This window comes from Pararge aegeria, chromosome 5, assembly GCF_905163445.1.
Source record: "Pararge aegeria chromosome 5, ilParAegt1.1, whole genome shotgun sequence".
Lineage (NCBI taxonomy): Eukaryota > Metazoa > Arthropoda > Insecta > Lepidoptera > Nymphalidae > Pararge > Pararge aegeria.
The window spans coordinates 7,063,573-7,086,075 of record NC_053184.1 but is presented as its reverse complement, the minus strand read 5'-3'; the positions used below and the strand labels follow the sequence as shown (position 1 = coordinate 7,086,075).

Below are 22,503 nucleotides of genomic sequence, written 5' to 3'. Positions count from 1 at the left end.
TTATTCTATTTAAAATTCATTAATATCACTTTCACATTTTATAAATATGATAAATAGAATAATTAAGAGTAGAAAATTGGAGGTTAGATCAGCACATGTCAATGTTAATAAATTTTCTGACGATTGCGACATTCTATAATAGAATATTATAGAGTGTCGCTATCGTCAGAAAATTTATTAATAATATATTTATTACAAAACTTATGAATAAACAAGTGTATTTAGAGATTTTCAAAAAACTTTGCAATTTAAAATATTTTATTTATACTGTTTAAGTTTTATTCACTTCGCTATTCACAAATGATCCGTTTAAAAATATTGGAAATAAAGAAACCTAATTGATTATGATATTTGCCACTAGCTGGCGTATAAGTCAAGAAGCGTGAAAAATATGACATATACTTACGACCAATCCAAATTATTATTTTTAAATAGCGGAAACTACACAGGCGTCTGAAAAAAATCTGAGTTACTCCCTAGTCGCGCCTAAAGAAGTTTTACTTCAAAAATTGTATTTCAGCAAATAGTAGAACATTAAATAAATGAGAACTAACATAATAGGCTGTATTATGTTAGTTCTCATTTATTTTAAAAGGACCCATAACAATAGCTTCATTACTTAAGAAATTTTACGGCTCAATCCATGATTTATAAGGAACATTTGTACTTTCTCTCAAATACCATATAATTTTATTAACAGCTTTATGCCTGTTTTCGCTAACGACCAACAAGGCAACGCGTAATCTAGGAGATTCCTAGGCATCTAGGCATACATCAAATTTTCACCAATAGTTATCACCTAAGAGTTGTGTGTTGTGTAATAAAACTGGCACTGGTAGATTCGCAAACTTCTAATACAATATATTCTACAGAAAAGTAACACATTTGAATTTTCCTATTATTTTTAAAATAAATTATTAATAAATTTTCTGACGATTGCGACATTCTATAATATTCAATGACAAGGTTATATTGACATATGCTGAACTAATCTTCAATTTTCTACTCTCAATTATTCTATTTAACAAATGAAAATATTTATAAAATGTGAAAGTGATATTAATGAATTCTAAATAGGATATAAAATGAAATAGTGAATATTAAATGAAATGGCGGAGTCCCAGGAACATTGTACTGTTTCATCAATAAATAATAATAAAAGTATAACTTCAATCGCGCGTAAAGGATATACGCACACACTTTTATTTCCTAAAAGTATTATCCCTGTGTGCCTATTTCAATATAGGTTACCCGTAAGTAAGTAGTCATTGAATAGTAGTTTTATAGTTTCAAAATTAAATTTCAAAGGCGATGTTTTTAATATGTTTAACTGGAAACTTGAAACGCTTCGTTGAATGAACTTAGTTAACCTTGATACTTGAGCAGTTTCCACGAAATGGGACACACTGAAATCGCCATGAACTTTTCCCGAAAATCTAGAATAGACTACAAACAGGAAAGACACATCATAAATAACCCGTTACCTTAGTTATATTGAGTAACTTATCACCATGTACTGGGCATCGATCGGTGTCTGCATGCAGTTAGCTATAGATATTAGAAACGATCCCGACGTTCCATGGCCTGCCTTGCGGTCGACATCATGGATTCCTTTGTGGCATCTAGGTATAGCGTGTACTGTACAGTTCAGCTCCATTATGAAAATGCCGATCCTTATCGATAAATAATAGTCGTACATAAGATTGGTTTTTTTACCATGTTATGAGAAATAACTTTATACGTTTATGAGTAAAGTTATTTCTTATAACATGGTGATGAATCAAATTAACAGTCTCGTTGGTCTAGTCAGTGGCGTGCACTCAATGCGTTAAAGCACTGCCTACCCTTAATTTTTTTTATTTAATCGCTTTCATAACACGTTTTAACCTATATATTTGTCTGTCTGCGCTAGTTGAATAACTGGTAAAGAATTTTAAGCATTAAATCCGCATTTTTCACCACATCTTCATCATCATCATCATGTCAACCAATAGACGTCCGCTGCTGAAAATAGGTATTTTGTAGGCAGATCCAAAGACTACGGTCTTGTGCCGCCTGGGTCCCGCGACTCGCTTGATGTCATAAGGTTGATGTATTGATGTACGACGGCTGCGTTTACCGGTGTGAGGTCGCCATTCCAGCACCTTGGGACCCCAACGTCCAGTGGTTCTCTGAGCTATGTGCCACTTTAGCTTCGCGACTCTTTGAGCTATGTCGGTTACTCTGGTTATTCTAATCCTCATTCCTGATTTATTTGATCATGTAGAGATTTTCCTTAGCTCTCTTCATCGCCCGCTGGTTGACTCTGCGCCTTCGAAACGTGGTTGCTGATTATAGGTCCCATAAACCTATAATTAGCAACCACGTTACGGAGCCATAAGTCCTAACACGCACTTTTTTGAAGGCTTATGGCATGGCTTTAGGCATTGTTCCAAGACTATTTTTAGCACTGCTAGTGATAAAGATGATGAATGTCTGGCCGTACAGTGCATAATTTATGTGTGCCCTAAGATAATTATTTAAACACCGAAAAAGAAGTCTATCTGTCATCAAATAAAATTCTAAGCATCTATTATCGAAAGCTATTTACTGTACTTGTTTATTTCGTCCCAAGTTGCCAACTGTTACGCTCCATTTTATTGCCTCTTTATTAAGCGCAAGTCCAGTTAATGCGATATCAATATAACGAACCCTCATGGAGTTAGCAAGTATTTCGAAACAACTAAGAATGTCTGTTTCTGACAAAGAAAATAAAGATATTGAACTGGTTATGTTACACATGTGTGAGCAACGCTACGAGAGAGCGCAGGCAATTTTGAGAGAGGTGCTTGATATCAGAAGATAGATTGGAACAATTTTCTCTGCGTTTAACCCTAGTATGAGAAACTAAGCCTGCAGCCGCTGGGTGGTGGTTTTGCGAGTATTATAGAATTGTATTTTTTTGCCAAATAATTATAAAATTCTTATTGGACTAGCAATTATTACCCACGACTTAGTCCGCGTTTCTGTTTTATCTGAATGCAATGGGGACTGTTTGTTTTCCCGGGATAGGTAAAAAGTACACAATGGCCGTGTGCAAGATGCATACTAACTCGATGCAACATTTTGACAAAATCTGTTTGACTGAAAAGCCGTACACAACAATGGCTATATTTTAAACCCGCGGCAAAAGCATCTGGAATACTTTTCCGGTTACTGTTCCTAACTGGATCGCATATATCACACAAACTGCCAGTCTAATAATGCCACTTAAGTTTGATGATGAAGAAGGTTATCGAAGGATATGTATCAATTGAAACTACTTAAACATAAACTGGGAAAGAAACAGATGGAGGTGACTAGATTATTATTTGGGCAGAATAACAAAAATTTTTTTTTTTTCAGTTTGTATCAAGCACCCTTTGAATGATGCCTACACCCTCTCGAAGCATGACTCGCACAGTTGTAACATAACGTAGCAATCGATATTGGCAAATTAAATTGTGCTCAGATGGCACGTTGGATCCAAAAAATTCCAACAAGCTGTGAAATAAAAATTCATTTACGTAGGTACAAACACTTCGTTGCTCTAGTGACTAGCATGTTCGAATATGAATCACAAGGTCCTGCATCCAATTCCCGGGTCGGGCCTAAAGTTATTAGGCATTAGGTTTCTCTGTCAAGAAATTCTCAGTGCCAATCCAGAGTTAGGAAATTAGTTAATGTTTCCATATAATATTGTCGTTATAAAGCTTACAAATCCGCATTGGAGCAGCGTGCTGGGACTAAGTTCTAAATCCCTCTCTCCTGTGACAGAAGAGGCCTGTTCATTGAAATGTGGAGAACAATGAAGATAGTAGTAGCAGCGTAATTAATAACATTAATGACTCATATACTCTTATGACCCGCCGTAGCAGCTTATTTAATGACAAATGCCTCAAAGGCTTATGACCTGACGTATCAGGTTATTTAATGACATAAATATCTCAAAGGCTTACGACCCAACTTAACAGGTTAATTAATGACATTAATGATTCAAAGACTTATTGCACATACTTTGAACCCCGTAGTCCGTATATTATTTGCTCTTTAAGATCGCCGTCATAGAACTTCGAAGGTATCCAGATCTCATGTTTACGTACACATGGTAAAGTCTTACTTTAAAAAAAGATAGGGCTGCATGTGCTTCTATCTTACGATTTTATCAAAGATGTAAACGTAGAATCGTAGTTAATCTTATGTGTAGTTTAGCTATTGTCAAAGGTTATAGGGCATGTTGTAAGGAATCGATCCAACAGAATTATTAGGTACATACTAGCTATTGTCCGCGTGTATAATGGGTTTTTACAAATCCCGTGGGAACTGTTTGTTTTCCTGGTGATAAAAAGTAGCCTTTGTTAGATACGCTCCGTGCTTTGAACTAACTCTATGCCTTAAATCAAGTTGATTAGTTGCTTAATTAGGGTGTAAAGAAAGGACAAACAAACAAACAAACTCTCGCATTTATAATGTAAGGAAGTAAGTAAGCAGTCCTTTGGCTTCCCTCACCCACGTCATATTATTGACAATAATCTGAATATCGTCAATGACATTGCCTGTGTGCATATTAAAGACAAAAATATTGTCAATATTTATCTATATACCTATATTATTTATTTGAAGCGCTGATAGCCCAGTAGTTATTAATTATACATTGCTTAAAACGCACCTCAACTTTTTTAAGTTATGTGCAATTAAATATCACTAGCATCGACGGTGAAGGAAAACATCGTGACGAAACCTGCATGCCTGAGAGTTCTCCATAATGTTCCCAAAGGTGTGTGGAGTCCACCAATCCGCACTGGGCCAGCGTGGATGACAGACCTATGATAATGGTAATGGGTTGATATGATGATTATTTATTTATATATGTGTCAATACTATTTTATCAAGATACAGCTTGTTTGAAGGCAGATTTTATTTTGTAATTTGATGAGTGTGCTCAGAATGTTACAGTGAGTTAAACTGACTTCCACTCGTACCTGACATATGTCATTGTTTTTGAATCCCGAAACAAAAAAGGGGTTAAAAGTTGAATGTGTGTCTATCTATGGCATATTAATATTGACACGTTTTGGCAATTTCAAAATCCTAGCCTTAAAGAAACTCGCATATTCATTAATGCAGAATCAGCGACCTAAGGACTTTTTGCAACGATAGAAATAGGCGGCTCGCCGGCTTTGATCTGTTGTTTCCGAGCTCGCGTTTTATTACGAAAATTTGGAAATTCGTGTCCCCAGTCACTTGATCCACAAGTAGACGTTAACATTACTAATACCCTATAAGTAAAAGTAAATATATATTAATCTTAATATATAAATATAAATTACGCGTCACGTTGTTCGTGCAATTATTTGTTAGTACTTATAATAAAAATGTAACGGGTTAGATTCTGTACATAGAAGATATTAAAAGATTTTTTTTTGGGGCACTTTGTAACCGATCCTGAACCCAAAACTGTTTCACTGTGTCACATATTATATATGTGAAAGTTTTCATGGCTGCATTTTTCAGAATGGCTGAACGGATCTGGATGAAAATTAGCTTCTTTGACGGAAAATTACAGTACGTATCGTGTGGGATAGATTTGAATCGGTTTCTACAGAGCAAGAGATCGATATGTTTTTGCATACTGGTAGTTGAAGATTCAGAGGGGATACTCATTATAATTTCCACCCGAACGACCGCGCAGCGGGGAGCGCTGTGGTGTAGGTATGTTGGAAGTGCTGGGTTCAAACCCCGACATGGGCAATTTGGAATTAACAAAATCTGAATTTTCTCTGGTCTTGTCTGGTAGGAGGCTTCGGCCGTGGCTTGTTACCGCCTTGCCTATTTCTCATACGTGCCGCCAAGCGATTTAGCGTTCCGGTGCTATGTCGCCTAGACCCTGATTAGGAGAATTTTAATACAACTGCCATTCCCTTAACACGTTTATCAACAATCTTAGACTGAATCATCACTTACCACCAGGTGTGATTGTAGTCAAGGGCTAACTTGTAGTGGAATGAAACAAAAGGAAAGAGGCAGGCAACATCTAGTAGAAAATAAATAACTAGCTATTACACCATAGACAGTTTTATACTTTTACTGAATCTATTCAGACATCGCCACCGATAGATGTACGTTAGAAGGGCTCGTAACCGGTCGAGTGCGCGTAAAGCCTCACATTATACGTCTAGTGTGATTACGCCCTAAGCCCTCTTACATATTTTATGTACAACGTAGGTAGCGTACAATTATTATCATCATCATCATCATCATCTCTCGTAGGAGAGAGGGATTTAGAGCTTAGACCCATAACGTTGCTGAAATGCGAGTTGGCTAGTAAAACATTTATTACCTACCACAAGATGAGAGTAATCAATAAATAGTTACCTTTACCCTAGCTGCATCACACATCCAGGCCACTTCGTCAATGGTAGGTGCGGCTGCTTCCAGTGCCGAACAGGCCAAGAGGCGCAAATATGAAAACCTGGATAGCAGCTTCATTTTTGTGCCTTTTTGAGTAGAGACTTTGGGACCGTGGGGTCCGGAGGCAAGAGCCCTTTTCAAAGAATTATCGAAAAGGGTTATCGAGTCTACCGGTGATCCTAGAGCGGACAGTTACCTTGGCCAACGAATTAGTTTGGCCATCCAAAGGGGCAATGCTGCCAGCATCTTGGGAACTTTGCCTCGCTGCGGTGGTTTCGAGGACGTTTTAGATTTTATTTAGTTTTTAAATAGTTTATTTTAGGTTATAGTTATGTATTAATAAAAATTATATTTTATTTATTAAATACAATACTATAAATAGTTTAAACTTTACTTTTATTTGTTCTCTTATATTCCGCTTAAGTTAATCGCAGACTGCTTCAAGATCCGCAAAACGGCTGTACCTTAAACGCAACGCAATTTTCAGGGTATTTCTCCCGAAACAGGCAGCAGTAGATAGTCGACCACATAAACACACGCGCAGCAACCGCGCTGCTAACTTGTAGGCAGCCCAGATAAAGTTCATTATATTTTTTTCCACTGATAGTAAAAACTTGACTACAATCTGGCCTGGTGGTAAGTGATGGCGCAGTCTAAGATGGTACGCTACCATCTTAGACTGCAACACTAAGGTTTATTATGACCTTTGGAAGGAAACATTATAATAACTTCTACCAGTCCACTGCTAACTCACGCCACGGGAGGGTTTGCTCCCTAACCACCACCACGCTCGCCAGACGGGTTGGTAATCGCAGTAGGTGGTAGTAGCACCGAGGATGATCCTGCCCATTTTCTGTTATATTCCCTAAGTCGCCTCGAACGACATCCGCGGGAATAAGAGGGATAGTGACAATTATTGTATTCTGATCTGCCGTCACCACGACGCAGGAAAAAAAATTGAATACATTATTACAATACAATTTCAACGAGACGAGACTTGTGGCAGTGTGCAACCAGTTTTCAGGCGACAGTCAATTAACCAATTTTTTACAATTAACAATCAATTAAAGTTCATAAGGCGTTATTCTTAAATAAATAAAAAATAAAAAAGCCATTTATTCTACTACCAATAAATATAGAAATACATATTACATTTATTCACATAATTAAGCTACATAACATAATTAAATTTATACATATTTTAACAAATGACATATTTAATTTTATTACATTTATTTAATAGCTAGTCTCCAATTCTTATTTGTTTTGTTGTGTTGTGGTAGAAATCGCCTCTCTGGCGTAGGCCTCCCCCAGCTCTCTCCATTCCCTTCTTTCCTTAGCATTTCTCATCCACAAAGGTCCACAAACTTGAGTAAAAACGTCCGCCCAGCGTTTCCTTGGTCTTCCTCTTTTCCTTTTCTTATTCCGTGGCAGCCACTCTGTCAATATTTTCGTCCATGAAATGGTATTTGCTCTGCAAACATGACCTGCCCATTTCCATTTTAGCAATATAACTTGCCTCAGGGCGTCGCTAACACCCGTTCTTTTCCTGAGTTTTTGGTTATTTAGCCTGTCTGACAACTTTACCCCCAGCATGCTCCTTTCCATTTTCCTTTGGCATACCGCAATTTTCTCCTCATCCGCTTTTCTAAGTGTCCATGTTTGGCATCCATAAATTAAGCATGGGAGAATTGCTACATCGTATAACCTGGCTTTTATGCTGATATTAATATCTTTGTTCTTCATTACCTCCTTCAAACTCCAGTATTTCTTCCATGCTAGGGCAATCCGTCTCTGAAGCTCTTTCCCCATTCGGTCTTCGAATGATGTCAACTGGCCAAGGTATATGTATTCGTTTACAAATTCTATTTCTTCATTTTCTACTATTATTTTTCGTTGTTTGTCACCGTTTGTTATTATTTTAGTTTTATCTTTATTGAGAAACAGGCCTACTTTCTTGCTTTCTTGCGCTAATTGAGTAATCATATCATTTAAAGTCTTTGGACATTCAGCAAAAATTACAATATCATCTGCGAAACGTAGATGGCTGAGGTACTCTGCGCTTATGTTGATTCCCTTGTTAGACCAATCTATCTCTCTAAATACCATTTCCATTACAGCAGAGAATATTTTTGGTGAGAGCGGATCGCCCTGTCTTACTCCTTTTTCTATAAAAAATTCTGGACCTACGTTTTCTAATTTAATTTTTGCTGAACTTTTGTTATAAATACTGTTAAGTACTTCAATGTAACCGGAGGCTACTCCTTGTTGTTTAAGTGATTTCCATATTTTTGAATGTTCTATCGTATCAAATGCTTTCCTAAAGTCAATAAAACATATGTACACAGTAATTCCATATTCTATACTCTTTTCTATTATTTGGTTAAGCGCATGAATATGATCTGTCGTAGCGTACCCTTTCCGAAATCCTGCTTGTTCACGAGGTTGGTTTTCCTCCAAGGGTTTTGTTACTCGGTTTAGCATTATTTTTGAGAACACTTTGTACAAGTTTGTCATTAGACTTATAGGTCTATAGTTTGACAAATCCCTCCTGTCCCCTTTTTTGTAAAGGAGGATCGTAGTGGATTTTTTAATGAAGGCGTTATTCTTACAGGATGCTAATAATGCGATTTGGGATTTGAAGGGTTTTATGAGACAACATAAAAAAAATTCACGATAATGCTAGAAAATACAACATTCTAAATTCATTTGTTTTCAGTAAGCCTAGTTTATAAGAACTTTTGAAACGTTAAGTCAGCCTGTATGTAGTGACTAATATTTTATAAGTAAGTAAATCAAAAATATATAACGGAAATTCTATGATTAGCGCCTGTAGTTTTTTTTTTTAAACCACTTACACAATTAGGCAGTAAAGTAGTATGTCTGTAAACCAAAACTAATGTTTTAAAAAGAAAGGTTTATGAAAAATACTTCTATCACTGTCATAAAAACCCTTGTTTGGTACACTTGGTGCAATATACAATTTTATGGTTTTATTTTTTCTAATAACATATTTCAATAGTAATAAATCTAAAAGCAGGCTCAGATTTTTTCTTGATCCACATTGATCAATCTTTCAAAACTAGAGTAACGGGATTTTGGGACAGTAATACCAACAGGCAAATAAAACAAAAACCTATTCATTATGCAGGGCATTGAAATCTCTTCGAAATAACTCCTCTCGCGCAAATTATGCGGAGGAAAACTGAATTGCATCCGTCTGGGAACAATGAAGCTTCAACAGCGGGAACGAAAAAAACTTCTCCATCATTTTTTCTTTCCACATAATGGCAGTGCACGTAAAACAATATACGTTTAATCGCCTTAAATCGGTTGAGTGAACCGAACTTGCAAGACTTGTGCTGCCTATTGATCTCTGCGTGTGCGATAGTATTTGATCAAAACTTTTTAAGACTAGCTGCTCTCCGCGGTTTCACCCGTGGTAATTAATGGTCATAACGTCATGTTATATTGGTCACGCTGACATCAGAGACGTAAACCCCTGCCACTTCCATAGAACCTAGTAAACAGATCGCGAACGTTTTGACAAGGTGTACAATGACTATAGGTTGTAATTATTTTAGTCCTCCTCTTACTAGTTACTTTCCCAACATTTTACGCAACATAGGTAAACCGTTTATTGGCACATCTTTGTCGGTAGGGTAGCCACGGCCGAACCCTCCCACCAGACGACAGGAAAAAACATATTATAGGTTAAAATTATATAATTAGTTTTTTTAATGTATGTTTGGGCATATCTCTGTCATACCTGTTAAATAGACGGATGTGCATAATTTTTTTTTTTCGAACATAATATATTTCGACCTACCTATAGATCTGGCGAAGAGTTTCGGAACTGTTTAAAATATAACCAAAAATCAACCGCGATTACTGCTATAGCATAAATATGCTTTGTTTACGCAATCACATAACATAACATCAAGCCTATGCACGTGAAAAGGTTACGCAGATTTATTCAGTATATTTGGAGGTACATCCAAATTTTCTATCAAATTAGTGGTTGCAAATTTTTTCGCGACTGGAAGCTAGTGTATGTAGCACATAATTTTTAAGTATGATTCATACAAAAATTTATTTATCTGGTATAACATTTATTTCAGACGTCGTTCTGTATGAAGTCACATAGTACAAAAATGCCTAACTGCACGTAGATAACGTTCAGACGTAGACATAGACTGTTTACAGACTAGTGGTTTTAAACAACCTCCTGTCGCGAGCGACTGCTGTATATCTATACCCGACGGTGCACATCTGCACAATGAGATCGTACTATAAAGGGTCTGAGAGAGCAAAGCCTCCGATGCTTACAGCCTGTATCAGATTGTTTTTCTGCACGCGTCAAATGATGGTTCAATGAACTCGTGTGAATAAGGACTAAAATGAAATCCGTCAGAATTGTACGTGTCCAACCACTGACTTCTGAAATACGTCAGTGTTTCTAACCATTAGAGGCATAATGAATTAATACCAAAGTAATATAATGCATGTTAGGCAGGTGGGAGGTCCGGTGATAAGCCTAGTGGGAAGTAGGTACGGTGTTAGCCTAATACGAGGTACGGTGATAGCCTAAATAGGAGGTACGGTGATAGCCTAGTGCGAGGTACAGTGATAGCCTAGTACGAGGTACGGTGATAGCCTAGTGCGAGGTACGGTGATAGCCTAATAGCCTTGTGAGTTATTTATCAGCTTCCCTTTTAGGGAGACCGAGTTGAATGCCAGGCACGCACCTATAACTTTTAAGAGTTACGTGCGTTTTTAATTTAATCAATTAAATATCACTTACTTTAACGGTTAAGGAAAACATTGTAAGGAAACCAGCATGCCTGAGAGTGCTCCATAATGTTCTCAAGGAGGTGTTATGTCTACCAATCCGCACTTGGCCAGCGTGATGGACTACGTCATGAACTCTTCTCATTCTAAGAGGTGAGTCACCTCTGTAGTGGGTCGATAATGGGTTAGTGATAAAGATGATAATGCATGAAATTACTTTTATTTTTTAGTTTCATTACAAGCCCTTGACTTCTATATTACATGAACGGCTAGCGAAGGCAGGAGTCAAAGATTATATCCCACTGACAAGGGCTAAATTTTACGAGTACATCAGTCAAAGCACGGCAATATTTAGGTATTACCCATGCCCGAAAAGTGGATAAAAGTGTGGGAGAAGATAAATATTTTGTCCTTTCCCTGCGGAGAAAAATATCGCAGGAGTGCTGCTGGTAAAGTGTCTAAGATGGTAGCAGGGATATATAGCAGTTTAATCAGTTTCTACGCGACGTCTCACCGGAACGCTAAATCGCTTGGCGTCACATCTTTGTCGGTAAGGTGGTAACAAGCCACGGCCGAAACTTTCCACCAGACCAAATTATACATATGCATTTAATATTGATTTCTAGGACAAGTAGCCTATTACCAGTGGCGTGCACTTCATACATGCACAAAAGCACTGCGTACCCTAAAATTTTTAACTAATAAATGCAAAGGATTTTTCCATTTTATGGAATCTTCCTTCTTTATGCATACCTTGGTCAGAAACCCTGTGCACGCGACTGCCTATTACTCTCCATTCAAATATCTCCATGCCAGAAATCGAGACGATTGTTGGCATAGTTGTCCTAAGTAACTAAAGGAAGGACAAACAAACAAAAACATTTTAGCATTTATATTATTGAGTGGATCGACTATTAATAATTCTTTCATTATGATAAAAGACATAATGAAAGACTGACTGGAATCAGACTAGGATCGGAAAATCCTTGCTCGAATATGTTGCCTATAATAATAAATTTATGAACTCACTCGAAACTTTGTAAAACCACAGTCTCAAAACGCTTACATTTTAATTAAAGCCCAACTTTCACCACCCTCTCTTACTTTAGGTAATCAATTTAACAGCCTAATCTAAGAATTTACGGACCTTAAAAATACGTATTAATAAAATAAACATACAGTTAGTAAATTAGACTACGGCAGAAAAATTAAGCTATATAACATGCCAAACAATAAAAAGAAATCCTCTAATTACACATTTTATACCAAAAATTCGAAAGCACGGATACAAAGCTAAATTCGTTAGAGCTAAATTAAAACCGGTCAGATGCAAGGTTCCTTTGAGATTCAACACCTTAGGGTATTTAACTGTAAGACATTGTAACAATGTTTTTTATGAAAAGATAAAAGGCTCCACTGTCTACAAAGCTCTACAAACATTTCAGCGTTTAAACTGTCGCGAGTTTATATTCATCACTATGTATGAGATGATCTCTTTTTTACGTCTTTTTTTCCCTATAATCTTACCAATGTAAAGTATCTGCAGTGGGTACCTAATATTTAAATGAGTTCTTGTTTTGACAATGAGTGGGTGGCAAACATCGTCACTGTCCAACATCAGAGTCCCATGCGAGACGTCCTTAGGCCTTTTTCTCGGTCTTCCTCGAACTCTAGGGCCCAAACTCAGGCTAAGCTATCTCTTAAGCTTGTGAATCCACTCTGCTCACCAGTTACGCAGATTACAAAAAAAGGAACTCGTCACATAGCGATTGTGCGCGGTCGGTGATAGTAAATTAAGCTTAATGTATTTGTCAAACAAAGGCTGCTACAAAGTAAATCACTTTTACTTAGTGCTTTTAGCGATAAGGCCGCCTTTGCACCCTAGCACTAAGTACTATTAATGTTTTCCTTGTGTTTTTCCTATTGTGTTCTGTTGACCAAAATTTAAAAAAAATTGTCCCGAAAATATAAGTACAGGTCTTCATTCATAGGAGAGTAGGATACGTACATACTATGGTTTAGAATATCTGCTATAATACTATTTGGTACATTTAGGTATTTAGGAAACAATGATTGACAGAATTAGGAACTGCTAATTAGGTCGATTCTGTCGGTTTCAACGGTCAAAACTCTCAACCATATATTGCTTTTAAAGGAAATAATAATAAACTATGATGGTAATAATTGACCCATCACATTCGTCCTTTTATTCGTCTACTGCTGAGCACAGGTTTCCTCTTTCATAGAAGAGGTCCACTCACACCAAGGCCCAAGACAAGCTTTTCCAATTATTTTTTAATAGTTGAATAGGTTTGCTGACTTTCAACGATTATTATGTAAGTAAGACTTCGACTTCTCTTTCGAGGGGACACAGTTCGAACCCTGCCACAAAACTCTAACTTTAAGGAGTTATTTACGTTATTAATTTAAGAAATTAAATATCACATGCTTTAACAGTGAAGGAAAACATCGCGAGGAAACCTCTATGCTTGAGAGTTCTCCATGATGTTCTCAAGATACTTCTCATTCTGAGGGAGACCCGTGCCCTGTAGTGGTCCGGTAATGGCTTGACGACGATGATGATGATATTAGTGATAATAATCGGGACTGACGTCTTAACGTTATCTCAGAGGCAAGCGGGTTGACAGCGCAAATTTCCCAATTCTGAGCTAATAATAGACACGCAAGAGTATATTATTACCCAAGTACATGAAGACAATACACGTACCACATAATAGTCGCCGTCACGTAATGTACACAACGCCACAGGAGATTCAATCTACTTCCGTTTTCTACCCGTGTCAACGTGCGACATGTTAATAAATTCCAACACTAATTCGGGTCGTGGACGTTTGCTGTTAATCTACACTTACATTAAATATTCTACTCTGCGGAATGCAATTGCACTATTATAGGGCAGTTTAGAACTATGTCCGTTACGGGAAATATAAATAGATATTACACAATACATCCCCCGGATTGTTTGTGGATTATCCTGTTTGTCTAGCTGATATATCAGCGAGGCCCGCATGTTATGTGCATTTGCTGCGTCCCTTCTGCTCTTTTTTTTGCTTACCCTGTTAAACTACCTGCTAAAAAACATTATTTTTTTTTTACAACAAAGAACCTACTTTGTTATATAACTAAAAAGAAAGAAATAAATGTTTTCTACAACAATTTGAAGTCAGTGCCAAGTAAAATGTAGAAAGTTACTATGTAAAAGAAAGAAATAGTCTTTATTGTCACACATTTGTGTAAAACGTTACATTTGTATCATAAATTGTTAAATAATAAAAATTCAAAAAAATGTGTGACAAAGGAGCTGGCTCAGTATAGCTGCATACTAAAGCGCGCAGCACTGGTTTTCAGCCAGCCCCATGTATAGATCATATTCTTCGTTTTCCTTTTAATATAGTAGCCAGTATCGTACCTACCAGTAATATACATTTTACTTGGAACCGGCATTTACCTGACTTAAAAATGTAGAAAAAAAAATATTTCTTGGTTTTTAGTTATACAACAAAGTCGGTTCGCTTTTGTCAATTTTTTTTTATAAGTATCGAATGAATGAACAGCTACACCCTAAAAGACCTTTACTAGCTCAATAATACAATGAACTCATTCTCATTTGCCATAATTTCTGTCCAACAACAAATTCTTCAATCTTCGAATGAATAATATTGTTACAAGGTAAAAGTACAAATTTGGATAACTTATGAAAAGGGTCGGTTCACCTAAGTGTGAAATTTGTAATATAGACGAAGATGTCTTGAATTTGTTGGGGGAGTATGTTCGGAAAAGACCAATGAGGAACCAATTAATATGTAAATTTAAAATTAATCTTTATGATGTGGGGATTTGGCAAAGTATCCTTAGGCGGCACCTTATTCAGAGGTAGCCAGAGTGCTATTAGATTTTAAGTTAAGATAAGAAAGGAAGTATTAATTTTCGTAAAGGGAACGATGGGGCTGACATTCTTATTGTTAAGAAAAGTCCCGAATAAATAAAGAATTAAAAAAAAAAATATATATATATAAATATATATATATATATATATATATATATATATAGAAGTGTTTTCTGGAACTTTGTATTGAAGAGAAGATTCTTACAAGAGTCTTGTGAACAAAGAGTGTTCTGATTCCAAATCCTCGAACCCAAGCAAGTAATAATATATTTATCTTGATATTTTTATATATATAACTAGCTGTTGCCCGCGACTTCGTCTGCGTTTGATTTTGTTTTTAAAGTATTCAGTATCGCTAAGCCTTAAATGAGTATAGTAGTATATATATATATATATATATATATATATATATATATATATATATATATATATATATATATATATATATATATATATATATATAACATGTGAGTTGTGACTGTCAATTAATCATAGACAAATAATTTACAATAAAATAAAATTGCGACTATAATTAAAGACCTAAGCTATCCTATCTCTTAAGTTGTACCAGACTGCTCACGGTGTGCGAATTTAATTTAAAATCGGTTAAGTAGTTTAGGAGTCCATCGCGGACAAACATCGTGACAGGAGATTTATATATATTAAGATAAGTACAATGAATAATTGCTGAGTCTCTACGCAATAGTTCATTGTAGACGTAGAGTAAACATCTCCTGAGGATGCCCCGGTGTTAGAGCGAAACCTTAAGAGAGAGTGCGTATTAGAGCATCTGCTTGGTGTTAAATATAATGGTTGAAGAATATTTAAATTGCACCATGCAGATTTTCCTGTATAAAGTATAACAAATTAAACTTTATGTTTTAAAATGATATCACGGAGTTCCGCTAGTATTGACATTTATCGAACTTTAGTAGTAATGTGAGGCAATATGAACATCTTGGGATTAAATACTAGTTCTCTATACAATTTGATAGATTATTGAGATTATAGCTAAGGCAAGATGGTGCAGCCTAGTGATTATTGCAAGTATGACGCAAAGCAGTCAACTTAACACATAAAAATAAATTAGAATCTTTACATACGTTGTGGTATCTGAGACTCTGCTTCATCGGTGAAGATGCGTCGATTGCACACATCGAAGAGCCACCAGCGGGTGACATGTTCCGGCCACTGCCAACATCCGGGCATGGCGGCACTCACAATAGAGTTATCATCACACACACACATACACGCACTAATACGTACTCACTGATTCTCCATTGAATTAGTCAGATCTGAAGTCTTAGTGTATAGATTCATGTAAAATAACGATTACGACATCCAACGTTACATTACACGTTAGCGTAAATCTGTCATTATAAATGGCATATTTACGTAACTTCCAAGTTAAGTTGTTACCTTTACAAGTTACAATAATTATTTATAGTCTTTTACAATTATAATCTCGTTAATTTTATTGTAGTTTTAATTATTTTTTTAATATTCTTTAAAATTTCTTTAACAATAAATTACTTATTTTAATTTGTACTGAACATAGTAAGTTACAGTGGCACCGGATGGATCGTATAAAAAGAAGCAAGTTTTTCCTACTTTAAGTAAACCTTCCCGACTAAGCTTGATTTATACCGTCTGTTTAAAAACTTTGAAGGTAGAAATAGTGCTATATAAAATTTAACAGTAAATCCCCGAGAAAGGTTCGACGAAAACTCTTTTACGGTCATTGGAAACCCCGTCAATTAAGGAAAAATGTACTTCCACGGAGCGAAACTCTATTAGATTTTTCATTTCGAGTTATTGATGGATAATTAATGGAGAACGTGTTTTGGATCGTACACAAACTAAATGTTTGTATACCATATTTTATACATTGAAATATTTTCTGCAAAATCATAAATAATTCATGCCAAAATGTTATGTTGTTTTAAGACCACAGATACTTTGCGACGGTAGAATATATTATGGAATAAGTGGGTTGGACTGAATTACGATTGGTTCGTCAACCGAACCAAAATTCAGCCAATTTCCTAAATCGTGTTTGATAAAAGCACTGCCAGTTCATAATATATCTAAATATGGATATATCTACCACATCAGGGTAATGATTTTCATGAATGTTTAAAATTGCTCCATTTTTTACTCATCACCTGTCTCATGCTCGATGCCAGTTTAAACTGTTGCTATGAATTTTAAATTACTAGTATCGAAAAATCCATACGTTACTCGAGATTCGATACTCAATTCCATGGACATTCATTAAAAAAAGCCATTCTCGATGGTTTTGTTTTATACAACAATACGTGCCAATTCTCACAATGTATGTGAAACATTGTGAAGTAACGCAACTAAAAAGGATATTTTTGGGTCAGACTAGAATATAGGTTGGACATAATGACTTCTATTTAGAGCACACCATGCGGCAGCTATGTTACGTTATTATGATATCGATTACTTTTATTAGGTTTATCCAATAATTAAATGATATCGTACGGGGAAAATCTCGTTTGCTCAGTACCGATGTATGTGTTGCTGCTTAGTCATTAGTCAAGCATTCCGTTTATAATTATGCTCATTATCGCCAGATGACCGATTTAAATCGGTTCGCCTATCATCCGACTCTTTAAAGAGGGTCCTCTCAAGCACGCGGCAGCATTAATATTTATTGCCAGACATTCAATCGTTTTACAAATCTGACAGTAGTTATTTCTATACGATAAAGCTAATAATATCAACGTGATATGATTTGAAACCATTTAATCTAATGAGTTCTTGTTTCCAGTTCTGCTAACCGCAACACTGGGAACTTTTCACTTGTTCTGCGACTAAAAAAGGATAACTTATAGCAGCAGAACTATAATTACACTTCAAAGTACTGTTTACAATCTACTGGTACTCTGTTTATGCAAGTGATGAGATAATACTTTGAAAAATGAGCGTGAATTTTTCCATAATTATATTCCGAATACACAAATATTTGAAGATGAGATTACAGCGATAAGAACGTCGAAAATGTGCCATACCTTAGAGTAGGTAAGCGAATCTTCTTTCGTAATTAACGAGGGAATTTTAGCTATAAGAGGAATATTGATAAAATAAGGAAATTCTTGACCTACCAATGCATACATTTAAAAAATGTGTAAAAACGCATCTAGTACAGCGAGGTTACTATACATTTGATGAATTCCTCAATGACAAGGTAGAATGGAAGCAGCCAGCCTCCCTCTCATCTCCCGCAAGATAGCAAAATGATTGTAAATGTTGATGTTGGAAAAGAGCAACTACTGAGTTTCTTGCCGGCTCTTCTCGGTAGAATCTGCTTTCCGAACCGGTGGTAGAGTCACACAAACATGCGTACTTGACGTTTCAAAAGTGCTTATAAAGTAGGCCTACTTGAAATAAATGAATATGAATTTGAATTTTGAATAATTTTTCTTTCGGAATATTGATAACATTTTAAATAAAACTCTATAATGATTAATATTAATCGGGCATAGCATAACGTAACGTAAATAAAGCTATTTCAACTTTAAAAATTATTGAGTGTTTCTTCTTTTTTTTCCTTATTTCTGAGTGGTGTACAAATAAAGCGTATAAATAAATAAATAATGAGATCTAACGAATATGTGACGTAATCGAAATAATTATATAAAGTATAAAAAAAGAAACGACGAGGTATATAAGAGGTACCTACTGGAAATTAATGTCTCATAATGTAACTATATCACTACTATTGCTTCCCTAATCACTTTGTTATGTATATAGATATAGTCCCAACAACTATAGACGACACAATATTCCAAGAATACCCGGATCACCAGAACAGGCAGCCTAAAAGCTGATAAAGTAAATCTGCGGCTGCTGGGTACTGGCACTGGGTGCGATATGGAAAGGATGGCGGATTTGAGATAACATCCTAGTGCTATCACTATGGAGATTCTATACCTTCCATTGGTATAGAATCTCCTCTTGGCTAGAAGGATGGTATGTCATCATCTTCGGTATATACATTGTTATCAGAACTCTTTTGTTTATAATAATGACACTTCCGGTACCGCGGCAATGTGAACATGAGGTCAGCTTCAAGATATGGCAAGTTTTCTTTTTGGTCGGTAACTACACAAAATATTTCGTAGTTTTTCTATTTTATTCCTATGTCCTTGGTTTTAGGGTTACCCATCATGTTGACAATAGCTCTTCCTACTTACATGTTTATGAAAGAAAATATTAAAAAATCTACTATTTAATAAAGAATCTAGAGATTTTGTTAATACCAATAAACCAGAAATTAAACGAAATTAGGGTACATAATTTGAAAAAAACTCAACTTTTTACAATAAATAATTACGACACTTGTGTAACAACTCCGGTTTTTGAAAAACATGTCAAGAGGACTAAATATTAAGTAAGAGAAAGTTGAGGACTTTTTATAGTATACCTATCGTATATTCCAAATACCAAACATATAACTAACATTATGATTATTCAAAAAAACAACTTGTTTTTCACGTCACGTTACGGGATGAGAGCTATGCCGTTTGCACTCGGCGTTTATGTCGCGCGGGTTTTTTGCTCTCGCGAAATTCGCGGTGTAGGGACTGATACGTCCGTAGGGGTGGAGATCCGCGGCCGACTGGCGCCATGCCACCCCTCGTTCAACAGTTTGCACACTCCTATACAGTATACACCCCTACAAGTATCAATGTATCAGAGAACAGTAATTATTATTCTGCTGGTGTTTCACGGATACTTGCTTTCGGCTTGTCAAACTTACTGTTTGCTGAATTGGTAGCATCTAAAAGTGATTGATAATTTATTTTTGTGAAATAGGTAAATGGAGATGTTTTTAGTTAACTCTATACAGTTATTGCTTCATTCATTAACATGCAATATTAATAGTTAATTAAGCATTTCTATATAAAGGTTATATATATACTTTATACCCCTAAGTCTTGTCTGGTGGGAGGCTTTGGTTGTGGCTAGTGTGACAATGACGTGCCGCTAAGCGATTTAGTGTTCCGGTGCGATGTTGCGAAGAAAACGATTAGGGGTATGACTACCATACTTCTTAACAGGTTAGCCCGCTACCATCTTAGACTGCATCATCACTTACCACCAGGTGAGATTGCAGTCAAGGGCTAGCTTGTAGCCAAAAAAAAAAAAAAAGTTCCCACATCAATGAGAAACAATAGACTGAGACTTTGCAATGCATGGTTATAGCTATCATAATTTATGGTTGAGACATACTGGAATAAAATTTATATGCATTATGGACTATGGTTGATATATGAAATTTTTTCTATTCAATGTCATTTCAGTGGCTACTAGTGATAAAAAAATATACATTGAATCTAGCCAGTGGCTTCTACTACATTAACAATGGTATTAGGATATAGCGTATTTAGGGTATAATATACAAAAATAAGATTCAATCATGTACAAGTTAAGATGGTTACAAGTGAAAAATTACCTAGAAAAAGAAGAACAAATATGACTAGATTGTAGACATGGGGTAGATTTGGGGATTTAAATCCACAAAATGCCTTAACTACCCACCATTTTATACATAGGTACTCACTAAAATACTTTAGACTTTTTATGGACCTGTGTAAATGTTATTTCATGCTTGTTTTAATATGGAACTGATTATTATCTAAAGACAATGTATTTTGCAACATCATGTGATTACAAGATGTCAACAATGTAAGCACTTTATGTCTAAAAGTTATTTTAATTGATATATATACATATGGGCTGTTTAGTAAGAAGGATATGGTTAAATATGCAAATTACTCTGGCAGGTATAAGCAAAGAAATGCAATTTTGATACAATAGTGCTTATGAAGCTATCATCATAATACATTATGTACAAACATTCCTAAGGTCATCAAGTAATACCTATCCAAACATGAATGTTTTTCCAGATAAACATTCAAGTTTATAGGACTTCAAGGTAAATTTCCTCCTCCATTTGGAATGTTTCAATCATTGTGCATTGCTGCAATGCTGCTTTGCAGCAGTACTTCTTAGTTCTAGTTTGTCAGCCTAACTAATATTATAAATGCAAAAGTTTGTTTTTTTTATTGTCCTTTCTTCTGACCCTAACTAAGCCACCAATCGACTTGATTTACTTTTTATCCCAGGAAAACAAACAGTTTTCATTGAATTTGTAAACAACTGTGATAATTGCAGACAGAGAACACTGGCAACAGCTAATAATGTTTTAAATGTGAAAGTGTCAGTTTATTTATTGGGTTAGAATAGAATAAAAGAATATGTTTATTTACCAGAACAGCACAAACAGGCTTACATATGAGTAACTTATAATTAAATACTTAATTATTAATAGTCTTAAGTTGATGATGTATCGATGCCAATAATAATATTCAGACTCAGCTGAGTTTCAGACTAATAAATACAAACTAATGTGAGACAACGTTGGTATTCTGTTAGTACCCACCGAGTTCAGAGTAGTCCTGTTAAAAATTACATATTAGGGGAAAACCAAATGTTTGTCACCTATGTTTGGCTAGAACAATCTACAACTAGAACTTTAGTTATCCAGTTCGTAATATATGATGGACAAAAACCTCGCAAGCAATTTAACAATCAGAATAAGACCTCATTGTTCAGCCAAGCGTTTTCTAAGAGAATGTTAATACTTATCTCGGACTTAGCTTAACGTTGGTAATGATAGAACAATTATGTAATTAAATTTGCCACATACCGGCTATAATTCCATCCATCTGTAGCAAAGCAGCCTCCAACATCTTTGCGGGATCCGATTCGGAAGTGGGATTGTTGTCGCCATCAACCTGCGTCGATTTTCCCATCACAATTACACAAATATCGTTCTAGAATAATTAAATGGTATTTTGGAACTGAGGCTAACTTAAATAAATTATAGGGAAAAGTTATCCTAAGTTCTCACAAATCGAAAAGTTTTGGTCAACAAATCCAAAACTTTCAACTTTGACAGCCAAACTTAAGGTGACAGAACATAGATAAATAGCCTTTTTTTGATCACCAAAGACTGTATAATAATAACTCACCCACACTTAGTTTTTGTATCTTCTTTGAGACCAGGGCAAAAAAATAGTAATTATATCCTCATTGCTTGGTTCAGTACCTACTACATGGTATTTAAAATCCTCATCTTGGAATTTTAGGTTAGCCCATGCGCTCAGATGGTGTGCTCAAGACAGCCGAAACTAGCACTTGGCAAAATCAATTATTATTTATTGTCCACTATTTAAATTGAAATTAAAGAACTTAAATGCGCATAAAATGCATTTCGTGCTATTTTGTGTCTTGAAGTCTCAGAAATTTTAATTAAAGAAATTTTTGTATCACAAATGTTG

The 22,503-nt window shown here is 35.6% G+C and overlaps 1 pseudogene; it reads right to left on the bottom strand.

The window, feature by feature from the left end:
* LOC120623601 overlaps positions 1 to 22,105 on the bottom strand; it is a 28,502-nt pseudogene extending 6,397 nt beyond the window's left edge.
* Positions 22,106 to 22,503: the final 398 nt, after the last annotated feature.